This window comes from Megascapheus bottae, chromosome 1, assembly GCF_031878675.1.
Source record: "Megascapheus bottae isolate mThoBot1 chromosome 1, mThoBot2.hap1, whole genome shotgun sequence".
Lineage (NCBI taxonomy): Eukaryota > Metazoa > Chordata > Mammalia > Rodentia > Geomyidae > Megascapheus > Megascapheus bottae.
Genome location: NC_143509.1, coordinates 35,522,480 through 35,537,793, shown reverse-complemented (window position 1 = coordinate 35,537,793; position 15,314 = coordinate 35,522,480). Strand labels below are relative to the sequence as shown.

General features: G+C 35.8%; 1 pseudogene; it reads right to left on the bottom strand.

Moving 5' to 3' along the window:
* Nucleotides 1-575: 575 nt before the first annotated feature.
* LOC150068944 (rho GDP-dissociation inhibitor 1 pseudogene) lies at nt 576-1,156 on the bottom strand (annotated as a pseudogene).
* Between the last annotated feature and the right edge of the window lie 14,158 nt (nt 1,157-15,314).

Here is a 15,314-nt window from a genome sequence, read left to right as displayed (position 1 = left end):
AGGGAGGGGATGCACAGGAAACATCTCCCAACTGTGTGTGCACATGGTCCCATACTGTCCTGGCTGGGTCCAGGAAGGGCCTGCCTGGGGATAGTGGCACCTAAAGCCAGGGCAGAGCAGCAGGCCCGCTGGCCCAGAGGATGGCACAATGGAGGCAATAAATACTGACAGGCCAGGCACGAGGTTCCAGGCCGTGAGGCCTAGGTGAGACAAGTAAGGCTCTGCCACTGTCTTTGCCCCTCCTGGACTCTCTGTGGAGAAGGGGCTGATTGCTTCCCACTCAGAGCAGAGGTGAGGATGCCCATCTCCCGGATGGAGATGGAGGCATGAGTTTTGGCAATCTGACATTCTCCTAGCTGCACAGGCAGTAGCAGCAACGTGAAGTGAGAGACACAGGGGCCTGATGGGGCTAGCTCACAGGACTGGAGGGCAGAGTAGCCTCTGGAGGTGGGCCAGTTAGGAGTGACGGTAGGGAAGGGCGCTGTCAGCGCTTTGGTTTGTGGTGGGGAAGGGCATGAGGGGGGCACGTCTGTCCTTCTGTCTGTCCATCGCCCTGCCCGCCTCTTGGCTAGGGCTCAATCCTTCCACTCCTTCTTGATGGTTAGATTCCACTCCCAGGACAGATGGTCAGTCTTGTCGTCTGTGAAGCGGGACTTGACGTTGTAGCTGCCCCGGGTCAGTATGGCTTTGGGTGCCCCCTCCATGGGTGTCAGGAACTCGTACTCCTCACCCGGGGCTCGTAGCTCCCCACCATGTACTCCGTCTTGTCCATCCTCACACCTTTCCTGTGTGTGTGCCGTATGGACTTCATGCCCAACACAATCTCTCTGTTCACCCGGGAGGAGATTTTTTATTTGGTGTTCATTCCACTCCCTCCTTCAGCACAAAAGACTGCTTCTTGAGGCTCTCCAGGTCCCTTGTCAGGTCCAGCTCCAGAGGGCCTGGGAGGTGCTGCACACCAAGGTAGGACGAGTCACCACCGCGTTGGGGACGCTGGGGTTAGCAGAGACGGCCACCTGGCCCAGCAGAGCCTCCTTGTATTTGCTCAGGCTCTCGTAGTCCTCTCCTGGATGCTCTTCAGGGCCGAGGGCTTGTAATTGACAGAGTGCTGGCCGCAGTCTGGGCCAGCTGCTGCGCCTTGGGCTCTTTCTGCCATGCTGGCATCCTGCCTGAGACACCAGAGGCTGCACCACCGCGCTTGCGCTCCCTGCCGCACCAAATATTTCTTAAAAGAAGGGTCAAAACAAAGGAATGGAACGTTCATTTCCAAGTAGGGACATGACTCAGTTCTGCAATCGAATCCCTACCAAAGTGCTTTCAGGTTAAGGGCACAAAGTAAAGGATAGGTTAACGTTAAGGTAGAATGGATTGGCAATAAATATGCAATGTAATAGAAATTAGCTAAAGGGGCCGGGAGTTTGGCCTAGCGATACAGTGTTTGCCTAGCATGCACAAAGACCTGGGTTTGATTCCTTGGTACCACATACATAGAAAAAAATCCAGAAGTGGTGCTGAGGCTCAAGTAGTAGAGCTCTAGCCTTGAGAAAGTTCATGGACAGTGCTCAGGCCCTGAGCTCAAGCCCAGGACTGACAAAGAAAAATAGCTAAAGAAAGTACAAGTGGAGTCTAGAGAAAAGTCTATATTCCTAGCAGTGTATTAAAATGCTAGGTGTAATTCTGAAAATTATGGAAAAGCTGAAATCTTATGTATTTGAACTCTAGGAGAAGGAGGAATTAACTGAAAGGAAAAGTAAAGAATGCTGGAAGCATTGTGTGACCTCTGTTGTTTGATTCATTTCAAGGGTTACAAATAACAGTTATAAAAACAAAGGGTCTGAGATAACAAGCTCTTCAAATATTCTTCCTTTGCTGCATTACCAAGAATGCATTTTTCCTAGAATGAGTTAAAAGCCAAATCAAAAGGTTCTACTATTGCTCTATCCCTGCTTATATTTATCTTTTGGAGTGATTAGAGCAAGTATTTGAAAAATGCTCTACCACAACAATCACTTTTTTGTGAGTAATAAGAGAATGACTTGTCTTTTGAGGAACTGCCATACTGCTTTCCATAGTGGTTGAACGAGTTTGCACTCCCACCAACAGTGTAGTAGTGATCCCTCCTGGCCACAACCCCTCCAGCATCTGTTGTCATTCGTTTTCCTGATCTTGGCCATTCTAACTGGAGTGAGGTGGAATCTTAGAGTTGTTTTGATTTGCATTTCTTTTATGACCAGAGATGTTGCGCATTTCTTCATGTGACTATAGGCCATTTTTGTTTCTTCTTCAGAGAAGACTCTCTTTAAGTCTTTGGCCCATCTTTTAATGGGATGGTTGTTACTTTGGAGATTAGTTTTGGATTGATTCAATTTTTTGAGCTGTTGATGTATTTTAGATATGAGGTCTTTGTCTGTTGTATGGTTGGTGAAGAAGGATCTCTAAGATATAGAAACATAAGCCATGTAATGAATGATTGTTGTTCTTAAGGTACTATGTTATCTCTCATCTCTTTTGCTGTCCCTTGGTTATCTCATATTGTTACAGTATCTCACTTTGTTACCTGATATATCGGATATATTTGTATTTGATTATTTGAAGTTGGATAGGGAATGGGGAAAAACAAGATGAGGAGTGGGGATGGGGGGGAGGGAAATGGGGACCAAGACATGTGAAAGCGTATCAATGTATGGGAATTAATGCACCATCTATCTGGCAAATATCATGTAAACTTCTATTAATTACAATAAAAATACTTTCAAACTGAAGAGTAATGCTGCCAGATTTGTAGAGCTCTCAAATGACAACTAAGAAAAAATGAGAAATTTTCCAAGTTCTATCTGTTTTTCTAGCTCTATGTCTAATAAGCATGTAATATTTTGTAAGAAGGAAACTAGTTTAGACAAAAACAGTAATCAAATGCAGCATAACTAGAAACTGGGAATATGATTGTCACATACTGGACTATGGACTAGGGACCTGAAAGTGACAGTTTTGAGTTGCCAGGAAATGTTTGACATCAACACAACAAAATAGCACCAAACATGTACATCCCTTTGTATTAATTTACTTTCCAAACATAAAAATAAAACAAGTCAACTGTCAGCTTAACTCTAGCTTTTATTTGACAGAAACATTACAAATGATGGTAAGTTGAATAGTCAAATTAAGAATAATTTGTAAGAAGAAGTAAACCCTAAGGTATCCAATTCTTTCCCAATGCCATTGGAAATGCTCAAATCATTATAGTAGCCATTAACACAACTGTTGTTGAGTCTTGGTTGAGAATTAGAATTCTTGACATTTATACAAATCTAGGTAATTTAAAGATGCCATCATTTTAAGTTAATCTTTTTGTATAAATTCCATAGTATTTCACTTTTGATAAATGAGTGAGAATTGAAACATTTAAAGGTGAAATATGTGATACACTCAAGAGTGAAGAAAGACAAAGAGGAGCTTCATTTCTCTTGATTTGGTAACAACAAAAATGTCACAGAAGCATTCATGTTTGTTGCTAAGTTAGTTACAGTAACCATGATAACGAAACATTTTATATATCACCCGATAGATGACTAAAGCTTCTACAATCCAATGAAATGCCTCTGTGTGTGTGTGTGTGTGTGTGTGTGTGTGTCTGTATGTGTGTGTAAATGTGTTTGAGGTCATAAAATTCAAGACTATGATTTTAGAAATTCTATGTGTTTGTGTACCACTACATATTTATTTGATAGAGCATTTTTCATCCATGCAAAGGAACCAAGGAAGGATGTTAAGTAAAATAAAACAGATGCAGGAAGATAAATGTTTCATGTTCTTTCTTATGGGTATCTTTAAAAGTCAATTAGAATATATATCAGTGATACACAGAGGCTGGAAATGGGTCAGGGGAGGGAGGTGGGAGGTTTGATAACACAAGTAGATAAAAGTAACAAAGTCTATGGTTCTGTAGAACATTGGAGAGAGTTTATTTCACAAAGTTCCCACAAAAGAGTATAGATAAGGAGATGGAATATTAATTACTATTCACTGTTCAGTACATAATGTATATGTGTATGAAACTCTTTACACTGTGTCAATATATATGCATATATACAAAGATTATGTGTATACATACAAAAATGTATATATACACATATGTATCACAGATGCACATATGTATATGAAATGCACATGTGTAATATGTATATAAGATGTATGATAATGTATAATGTGTATGAGTATATAATGTACAATATATCACATGCATAATATATGTATCAAATATCAAATCTATGTATTATGCTATTGCAATTAAGATGTTTATGATGATGAAAATATTAACTACATTGATCTGATTATTATGTACTTTATGAAACTTTCACATTATTTTCCATAAACTGATACAATAAAATTAATTACTTATTGAGAAATCATAAAAGCTTATGCTATTATTTTCTGATGAAACACACAGAACAATTACCTTTCTATTAGATTAAGATGGCATTGATTTTTCTGGCTTTCCTATTAATATGACATTTTCCCCAAATAAATTAAAATTTGGAAAAACTAGAATAAAAACTTTAGCCTTCTTCACATGCTTTTGTGAATAAAAAAAGACTGTACTACAACATATATTAGTTAGCGGCTTGTTTCTGAAACAGTTTCTAATTATAGGATCAAATTATATTTGTTATGATACATTTCAACAAATTATATTCTTATTTAACTAGTGTAAATCCAAGTAGTTAACTATAATGTTCCATGAAGAGAAAGACAAAAAAGTAACATTTCTTAACTATCATTTAAATATAGTAAATATGAGCTGGGCACCTGTGACTCATGATTATAATCCTAATTACTCAGGAGGCTGAGATCCAAGGATAGAGGTTTAAAAACAAGAAAGGAAGTCTTTGAGACAGTTAATCACCACACACACACACACACACACACACACACACACACACACACACACACACACGCACACAACCCACAAATGGAGTATGGTGCTAGCCTTGAGCAAAAAAGCTCAAGGATCATGGCCAGGCCCTGGGTTCAACCAACAGTAAATGTGTAAAGAAGTGGAATATTTCATAACACTCACTGTTTTGTCTTTATTGCTTACTTTTGTTTTTATTTATATTTATTATTTGCAAAACAAATGTAATTGTTGGCATGTGTACATTGCTTAAGATTAATAGAATGGTTACGGGAGATAAACAATTAGGTCAAGTACATCACTAGTCAAATGAATGTGATTAAAATTTATTGCTTGCAAAGTACTTGAAATTGGTCTGTACACTCACACTAAATGAAGATGTTGAAACATAGAGAAGTTATTTAAGTAGGTTTCATTAGTTGGCTATTTGCTTGTAGTCCTTCTATAACTGTCTGAAGATTATCAAAATCTGAAACCTTTATTTATTCCTCCACTCTAGATGCTAGTTCTTGACTGGATATTAACATGACTAAAAATCAGTGGATATAATGGTAACATGTGTTAAATAGTATTCACTAAAATAATGAGTTATTGGTGTACTAGTATTATGCAGTCAGAATACTGCACAATTTACACCATTCTGTTTTGCCAAGTTGCATGCGCTATTTTAAATTTCACAAAAAGAATGTATTTTGAACCTAGCAATTTTTTAGCTTCTTATGAAAACATAAAGATAGTCTTCACATTATATAATTTAGCTTATTTAAAGATGATGTATGAGCTAAGTGTTATAAATTAAGTACCAGAAATAAAATATCCAGACAAAAGTATCACATGATAAAGTAGATAAAAATCTGTATGTCTTTAGAGTCCCCTTAGAACAAAGAGATTCTGTGTGTTAGTATCTATGAATAAGACTAGAATTTTAGCAGACTAAATCAGATATAAAATATTTAGAAATGGTAGGAAGTCATCTATAATTCATCTTTCTTTTTTCTGTCATGTTTCTGTACAAAAATGTACAAGCACTGTATCATGGGAAACCTTTGATAAATCAGAGTGGCTAGTTTGGTACGACAAATTTTTGAAGGTTGAATGCAGTAGGCAAACTTTTTTTTTGGCATATTTAGGTCAAATATTTTACATATATGATCAGCTTCTTCAAAATTATGTGATTATGATAAGCCTCAATGTACCTTACAGTCTGTCTGACACTCGAGAAGGAAAGACTGAGAAAATGAATGATCACTTGTTACTTAAAAGCGCCTCATTGAAAATATGTGGATAAATATGCTAGGTGATGAACTTGGTGCAATATTGAGGAGTTAGTTCATTACTGGTCACTGATTTTAAAACGTGATGGTTGGGCACAATTACCATCTTGGAGCTTAAGCCTTAAACTTGTCAGACAGAAAGAAGTTATGAAAAGAGTGGCATGAAAAGCCAAATTTGGAACCAAACAATGACCTGCTTAATATAATAGTGAGGGAAGCTTGCATATAAACAATAAAAGGTTTTGCCATGAGTTTGTATTACAGTGCACATAGAATCAGCTTGCTGCTATAATCTGTCATGGCTGTAACTTCCTCATACATTCTTTATTTTTATTTTTATTTTTTGCCAGCCCTGGGCTTGAGCTCAGGGCCTGAGCACTGTCCTTGGGCTTTCTCAAGTCTAGAGCTCTACCACTTGATCTTCAGCACCACTTTCGGCTTTTTTTCTATGTATGTGGTACTAAGGAATTGAACCAGGGTTTCTCGGCCCCGTCATACATTCTTTTTAACACATAACTTTGATATGAGAATTTTTTCTTTAAATTATGAATGTAAGAGTATGTGGGATTGACAACAGGATTCCAATTTTATAAGTAGAATCATCTTAGCTGAAATTGCTGGATCGTAGGGGAGCTCTATGTTTAGTCATTTTAGTGGCTTTCATACTTCTTTCCAGAGTCGTTGAACAAGTTTATATGCCCACCGACAATGTAATAGTGTTCCCTTTTGGCCACAACCCGCCAGCATTTGTTACTCTTAATTTTCTTGATAATGACGATTCTAATTGGGGAGAGGTGAAATATAAACAATGTTTTGATTTGCATTTTTTAATGGCCAGATACTTCATGTGTCTATTGGCCATTCTTACTTCTTTCTCTGAGAAGTCTAAGTCTTTAGTCTATTTGTTAATTGGGTTGTTGATTTTTTGAAGGTTATTTTGGAAGTTAGTTTTTTGAGCTCCTAGTATATTTTAGATAAAGGCCCTTATCTGTTGTATGGTGGGTAAAAATATCTTCTTTCTTTCTGTAGAACACAAACAAAGCCACACTAAAGCAATTGGCAGAATCGTGTTCATTGCCTCACTATTTACTCTAGCTAAGATATGGACTCAATCCCAAGCCCTTCTGTGGATGAGTAGATAAATAAAAGATGGTATAAATATACAATGGAATTCAGTTCTTCCATTACTAAGCATAATATTGTACAACTCATAAGGAAATAGAAAGACTCGGCAAAAAATTATATCAAGTGAAGTGAGCCATACTCAAAGAAACATATGTTCAACCATTGCTCTTATTTACGGTAATTAGAATGTGCCTATAAATCTACAAGTAAACACACTGGATGGCAAAATAGAAAATACACTGGGGCATAATACATTATACAAGCCTCTAGACATTCACACAGTGAGCCAAAGGCAGATGTCCATAGCATTGAATCACAAAGGTGCAATAATTATGTGCAAAAAAAATAATTTAAAATAATGTTTTATGAAGTGAACTAGGAATAGAAATTAATGATTTTTATTGCTGTTATTGCTGTTTTTGTTGTCTTTTTCTTTTGCCTTAATAGCTTATCTTCTTTAGGAGGAAAAAAGGGGGCACAGAAATGGTGAGACAAAAGTTGAAAAAAATGCAGCCAAGGGTACTCGCTAGACATTATGTTGAAAATGAACTATACAACTTGTGGGTAAGAGCCAGAGGGAACAAAAATGGGAGAGAGTGAGAAAAGGGGTACATGGCTCAAAAAGAAATGTTCCCATTACCTCACTTATGTACCTTATCACATCAACTCTAAAATAATAATAACATATTTTTTCTTTTTTCATATATTTTTATTGTAATTAATAGAAGGGTTACATTATATTCACCAGATAGAAGGTGCATTACTTCACATTGATAACCTTTCTCATGTTTTGGTCCCCATTTCCCTCCCACAACCACCACCCTTCATCTTGTTTTCCCCCCTTCCCTATCCTATTTCAAATTAACAAATAAACATATTTGTCATTTCATGGTAAGGATTTCACAGGCACAGCTTGTTTAATATCTTCATGATCTGAGGTTTTTTCAGTCAGTCATTATTAGCAAATATTCTGTGAACATTCATGTGCAGGTTTTGATTGAAGTGTACATTTTTATTTCTCCAGCATGAATGCCCCAGAGTACCACACCAGAGTTCTATAGGTTTAGTTTTATAAGAAATTTTCAGACTAGTTTTAGAGAGACTTGCTATTCTATTTCTGGCTCAGTCCTTTTCTCTTTTTTATTATTACTTTAACCATTCATATTACTGTGTAGTAATATCTCATCATGGGTTTGATTTGCTTTTCCAGTTGTTGAATATGTTTTCATATGGTTAGTTAATTTCTATATATACCCATCTATATGGAAGTATATATCCATTTAGATGCCAATTCTGTCATTGAATCTTGTTTTTTTGCATTTTATATATTTATTTATGTTCATATATTTTTATTGTAATTAATAGAAGGGTTACATTATATTCGCCAGATAGATGGTGCATTACTTCACATACATTGATAAGCTTTCTCATGTTTTGGTCCCCATTTCCCTTCCCCCACCTCAGCCCCTCATCTTGTTTTCCTCCCCTCCCTATCTGACTTCAAATAACCAAATATGCATATATACAATATATCAGATAACCAGGTGAAATACTGCAACCATATGATAACCAAGGATAGCAAAAGAGATGAGAGATAACATAGTACATTAAAGACAACAGTCACTCATTATACGGTTTTTGTTTCTATATTGTGGAGGTCCTTTCATTTAGTGACATTCTATATGGCCTTATGAATCTACATTTTCTTCTATTGTAAATTCTGCTAAGAGAGCCCAAGGTTGCTACTGATTATAACAAATGAGGGAAACCACTGAGCCTATGTTCCTTTGAGTCTGCCTAACTTCACTTAATATGATTTTTTCTAAGTTTTCCAATTCCTAACAACTGGGCAATGTCGTTCTTTCTGACAGCAGCATAGAATTCCATTGTGTATAAATACCATATCTTGTTAATCCACTCATCAACTGAGGGGCATCTGGGTTGGCTCCATATCTTTGCTATGGTAAATAGAGCTGCAATGAACACTGTTGTGCTAGTGGATTTAGTATGTCCTTATTTCTGGATAATTGGGTAAATGCCAAGTAGTGGAACTGCTGGGTCATAGGTGAGATCTATGTTTAGTCTTTTGAGGAAGACCATAGTGGTTGAAGGAGTTTGCACTCCCACCAACAATGTAGTAGTGATCCCTCTTGGCCCCATGCCCTCCAGCATCTGTTGTTATTAGATTTCTTGATCCTGGCCCTTTTAACTGAAGTGACATGGAATCTTAGAGTTGTTTTGATTTGCATTTCTTTTATGACCAGAGATGTTGAGCATTTCTTCATGTGTCTATAGGCCATTCTTATTTCTTCTTCAGAGAAGACTCCCTTTAAGCTTTTGGCCCATCTTTTAATGGGATGGTTGTTTCTTTGGAGATTAGTTTTGCAGTGATACAATTTTTTGAACTGTTGATATATTTTAGCTATGAGGGCTTTGTTTGTTGTATGGATAGTGAAGGTCTTCTCCCACTCCGTAGGCTTTCTAGTTAATTTGCTAGCTATGTCCTTTGCTATACAGAAGCACTGCAGTTTAATGCAGTCCCACTTATCCGGACTTTCTCTGATTTGTTGTGTTTCTTGGTCCTTATTAAGAAAGTTTTGACCTGTGCCAAGGAGACCTACTGTATCTCCTATTCTTTCGTGTAAAGTTTTCAATGTACCTGCTTTTACCTTGAGGTCTTTGATCCATTTGGAGTTAATTCTAGTGCAGGGTGACAAAGAAGGATTCTACTTTAGTTTTCTGCAGATGTTTAACCAGTTCTGCCACCACCACTTGTTGAAGATGCTGTCTTTCTTAAAGTCTATTTTTTTGGCTCCCTTATGAAAGATTAGGCAGCCATAGGTCTGTGGGTTAATATCTGGGTCCTGAGTTCTATTCCATTGGTCTTCTGGCCTGTTCTTGTGCCAGTACCAAGCTGTTTTGGTCACGAGGGCTCTGTAGTAGAGTCTAAAATTTGGTTTGAAATTCCTCCTGTGCTGTTCTTTCTGCTGAGATTTGTTTTTGCTCTATGGGGTCTTTATTATTCCATATGAAATTTTGGATTGCCTCTTCTATTTCTTTAAAGAATGACATTGGGATGTTGATGGGTATTGCATTGAATTTGCAGATAGCCCTTGGCAAGATTGCCATTTTCACAATGTTCCAATCCAGGAGCATGGGAGGTTTTTCCATTTCCTCAGTTCTGCTTTAATTTTCTTTTTCAAGATTTTAAAGTTTTCATCAAAAAGGTCCTTTACATTCTTAGTTAAGTTAATTCCTAGGTACTTTATTTTCTTTGAGTCTATTGCAAAAGGAGCTGCTTTCCTGATTGTTGCCTTGTTTCTCTCATTGTTGGCATAGAGTTAGGCAGTTGATTTTTGAGGGTTACTTTTACACTCTGCTACCTTTCCAAAGTTTTGAATCAGCTCAAGGAGCTTGGGAGTGGAGACTATAGGGTCCTTTAAATACAGAATCATGTCATCTACAGAGAGGGAATGTTTCACTGCCTCTTTCCCTATTCGGATTCCCTTTATGCTTGCTTCTTGTCTTATTGCTCTGGCTAGGAATTCTAATACTATGTTAAAGAGGATTGGAGAGAGTGGGCATCCTTGTCTCATTCCTGATTTTAGAGGAAATGTCTTTAGCTTTTCGACATTAAGTATAATGTTAGCTGTGGGTTTGACATACACAGCCTTTCTTATACTGAGGAATGTTCCATGGATTCCCAGTTTCTCCAATATTAACATGTATTTTAAAAAAGTAATGTGAGGTGTGATTTTTTCTTCACTTTTCCTATTACTGATGAGGTTATATAAAATGAAGTTATTGTTTTCCATAGCTTTGTTAAACTGTAGTCTGAAGGTCTGAAGCCTTGTGATGACACTTGGGTACATAAATTTCTTCCTTTATTCTATTTGTGTGTGTGTGTGTGTGTGTGTGTGTGTGTGTGTGTGTGTGTGTGTGTTCCTGGGTTCTGCCCTTTAGCTTTTCCTCAACCCTGGGTGCTAAAACTGCTTTTTTGCTCCAGTTCAGAACTCTACCCCTTGAGGTTCAGCTCAATTTTTGAAAAGTATTTTTGGTAATTAATTGCAGGCTAGTCCCATAAACTTTTCTTCCTGGCTTTAATCCTCAGATTCCAGCCTTCTGAGAAGCTAAAATTGCAGATATGAATCACCAGTACATGAGTACCTAATATTTTAAACCTCTAATAAATTAATTTTAAATCTGCTTAATAAATTTTTAGAATATATTGTTTTCTATTTATTTTGTTAAGTTTGGGTTTTATTTTTCTAAATACTCATTTTTAGTTACTTTTGGTCTAATTCTACTGCTTTTTGGTTAGGATGATAAGTTTTATTGTCCTTAAAATACTAAGTAGCAGCTATTCAACATGTTTTAGAAAATTGTTTGGGCAAATTCTATTTGGTGTAGCATGATAAATTTCTCTATTCAAGTCTGAATGTTCTTTTGACAGATATTTTGGAGGGCATCCAACCAGGAATCACTTTATGCTAAATTAACACTACGATTTTCTAGAGCATACCGCTGTTAAAGATTTTAGTTGAAAATATAGTTAAGAGCTGGTTCTCAAAAACAGGTCTTTTGAACAATAAAGGTACATAATAGTAATAATTAAAATAGCACAAACAAGTTAGAAAACAAATGCACATGATTGGCTCTTGATAAATATTCAACTCACTTGTTACAAGTATCAGAGATTAAGATTTTCTTGCCATGATTGATTTACATAAGTTGATGAGATTGATTAAGAAGATTCTTCCTACAATTAATACATAAATAAAAAAGAAGAGTGTTCCTGATTTGGGTTCAGGACAGATAGCAGGGAATTTTGATTAAATTACAGGGCTAAAGAATCTGCTCACAAAGTAGGGGAAACAAGAAGTGGGAGGGGAGAGGAAATGGGGACTAAAACATGAGAAGGGCTATCAGTGTGTATGAAGAAATGCATCTTCTAGCTAGCGAATATAACTGTATCTCTTCTATTAATTACAATAAAAAAAGAAAAAAATAGAAAAAAGAATCTTCTAATTGATTATGAAAGAAGTAATGATAGATAAGAATTGCGGAGTTATGAATTATGGACTTAAAATGTTTCTGGAGAAATTATTAAAGTTTGGGTTGTTTCTGTCTTGAAAATGAACCAATATTAAACCATTGTAAAATATCACCAATCATGCATACATATGATTTAGTTATGGAAATCATGGAGTAAGGATAACAGTATAATTTCATTATGAAAGATTAGGTGAGAAGGAACCACTTGAGTGAAATTTCTTTTACTTAGAACAGATGGGGTAATGATGAGAATCAAATAGCATTTGAAAGAAAGGTATTCAGCAAATCCTCATGTCAAGGAGAGAGAAAAGTTAATAATAGATTGTTTCTAATATTAGGAAGAAACCATAGTCATAGCAAGAGTCACAACACCAAAACCTCTGCACTACCAAGGCATTAAGAATATAGGAAAATGTTAAGAACAATGTGACCATGACTCAGATGTAGAGTGATTTTGAACCAATGAATGATACAGAGCTGTCAAGGTAGAATGGGTTTTGCCTTTATCAATGTCATTTTGTATAACAACATCATATTCATAACACTTTATGTTTATAATGTATAATATATTCAGTAAAATATATAATCCAAAATGTATTTCAGTTTAACCAGTCTTTCATATTTGATGCCGATCCTTTACACTGACCAGTTTTGATCAAAACTAAGTATATATAAACCTTCTAAAACACAATGATGGGCTACATTTTGAAATGTTTAGTCTAAAGAAAATAAACTTTCTCAATTGCATTTATAAAGTTTATAATTATTATTTTAATTTCTTCCAAATAAGATTAGAACATCTTTATGAGGTTCAAATTGGGATTTCATACAGGCTAACAAGTGAAAAAAATATCAACTTTGCAAAGCCTATCAATGTTATTCCTACTAAATAAAACAACTTCTGTTTCTGACTACTTCAATTTATGGTTGAATAAAAAGTTAAATATCAGATAACAAGGTAAGATACAGTAATAGTATAAGAATAACCAAGGGACAACAAAAGAGTTGAGAAATAACATAGTATATTAAGAAAAATAGTCACACGTTATATGGCTCTAGTTTCTATATCTTGGTAGTCCTTTCATTTAGCCTCATCTTATCTGGCCTTATGTATCTAGGTTTTGCCCTACCGTAAACTTCTGCTAGGAGAGTCCAAGGTTTATACTAAATATAATGTAATCCTTCTATTAATTACAATAAAAAGTCTTAAATAAAAAAATTTAAGAATTCTTATCAACATGATTCACTATATTTAATATTTCTCATTAAATGTAGTTATGATTTGTTTTAAACTTGTAAACATATGTATTCTCCTGCTTTTTATTTCTGCACCTGTAGCCTAACTGTTATTTGATCTATCTTTTCCTAAAACAGATTATTCTATCAGGTCACTTCAGTAAATTCAGACTAGGAATTTTATATCTTCTGGGTGTACAGTTTTAGGCATACAATTTTAGATATATATGTCTTTAAGGAAAATCGGTTACTGCCCAATTTGCAATGATAATAACAAAACCTTCTTCACTCTAAATGGATACTTTCCTTCATTAGTTCTTCATCATCACAGTATAGAAAGTATATCTTGGCTATCTTGACCAATGACCAAATTAGAGTAAGAAGTTGTGAAAACAGTTGATGTTCTTTGATTTTTCTCCCAACTCTCAAACAATGGTGGTATAACCATCTTTTTTTTATATCTCTTACTTTATACCCTTCAAATCATCTTAAATTCCTGTTATTATTTTGTTGAGATAAATATGGGACATACACACACACTCAGTTACACACATATACCCCATAGTTGATACACATAAAGCATACAATAAATTCCATCAAATCAGTAAATCAATGATTTTTTTCAATAATTTGGTAATGTCAAAATGTGAGATCTTTTTAAAAAGATTTTATTACCATTGATTTTTACATCATATTTCAAATGTCATGTTTAGCAAACAAGTATTCAAGAAGGGATTCTCTATATACAATCACTGGCCCATAGATTTCAGAACATAACTAAAATTTTAAGCCAAGTTTTTGAATGTGAGATCTTTTAAATCTGATCTTGTAAATCATTTATTTGAATCAATTTAAGAATAATATAGGGTGTATCAGTGACAAATGTATTTACACTTTTTGAAAAAAATATATAAAATAGGATTATGTACTTTATACACAGGTATTTTTTTCCACTTTTGACACATTCTCTAAACCCTTACCATTAAAGCTTCCAAAAGTTCATTTCCATCATAAGCCTCTTCCTGTCTGCCATGTCCATATGATATAGGTTTCTTCTTCTCAGTCCATCAGTTTTCCAAGGATGACCTAAATGGAAAAATAATAAGACAAAACAACAACAACAACAACAACAATGGAATAAAACAAAAGAACCAGAAAGATGGTGCTGTCTTCAAAGGGAGAGTTTTGTATTCTCCTTGTATATATAAAAATTCCAAAATGGAAAGAGGCTGACAAAGTAACACAGGAAATTTAATGTAAAATCGAGGTGAGGAGAGGGGATCTGGCAGGCTCTATAATGGCCACACATGTTAGATGGTAGCGCCTGACATCTTGCCTTCATGGTGTGGGAAGGTGAATGCTACATCTTAGGAGTTGGGAACTCCTGATCCCTAGAGCCAGGGGTAGGGACTTGGATGATAGTTTACTAAACCTATCCGACCCTGGGACTCCAATTCCCTGTGACACTCTCCTCTGCCCCTCACACTGTTTTAGGTACAGACCAACTCTGGAGCCATTTTGCCTGTGGCATATTCTCCTGTCTGCTTGTGTCCTGATTCCTGGACCTCTAGTCTTCGGGGCATCCCATTTCAGCTCTACATTGGAGCTGAATTGGTCTGTTGTTATTGTTTCTCTTCTTTCTTTCCTCTCTGGCCTTCATAGCTCAGTTTCCTAAAAGAGTTAAGTATATTTTTTGCAGATCTATGAGACAA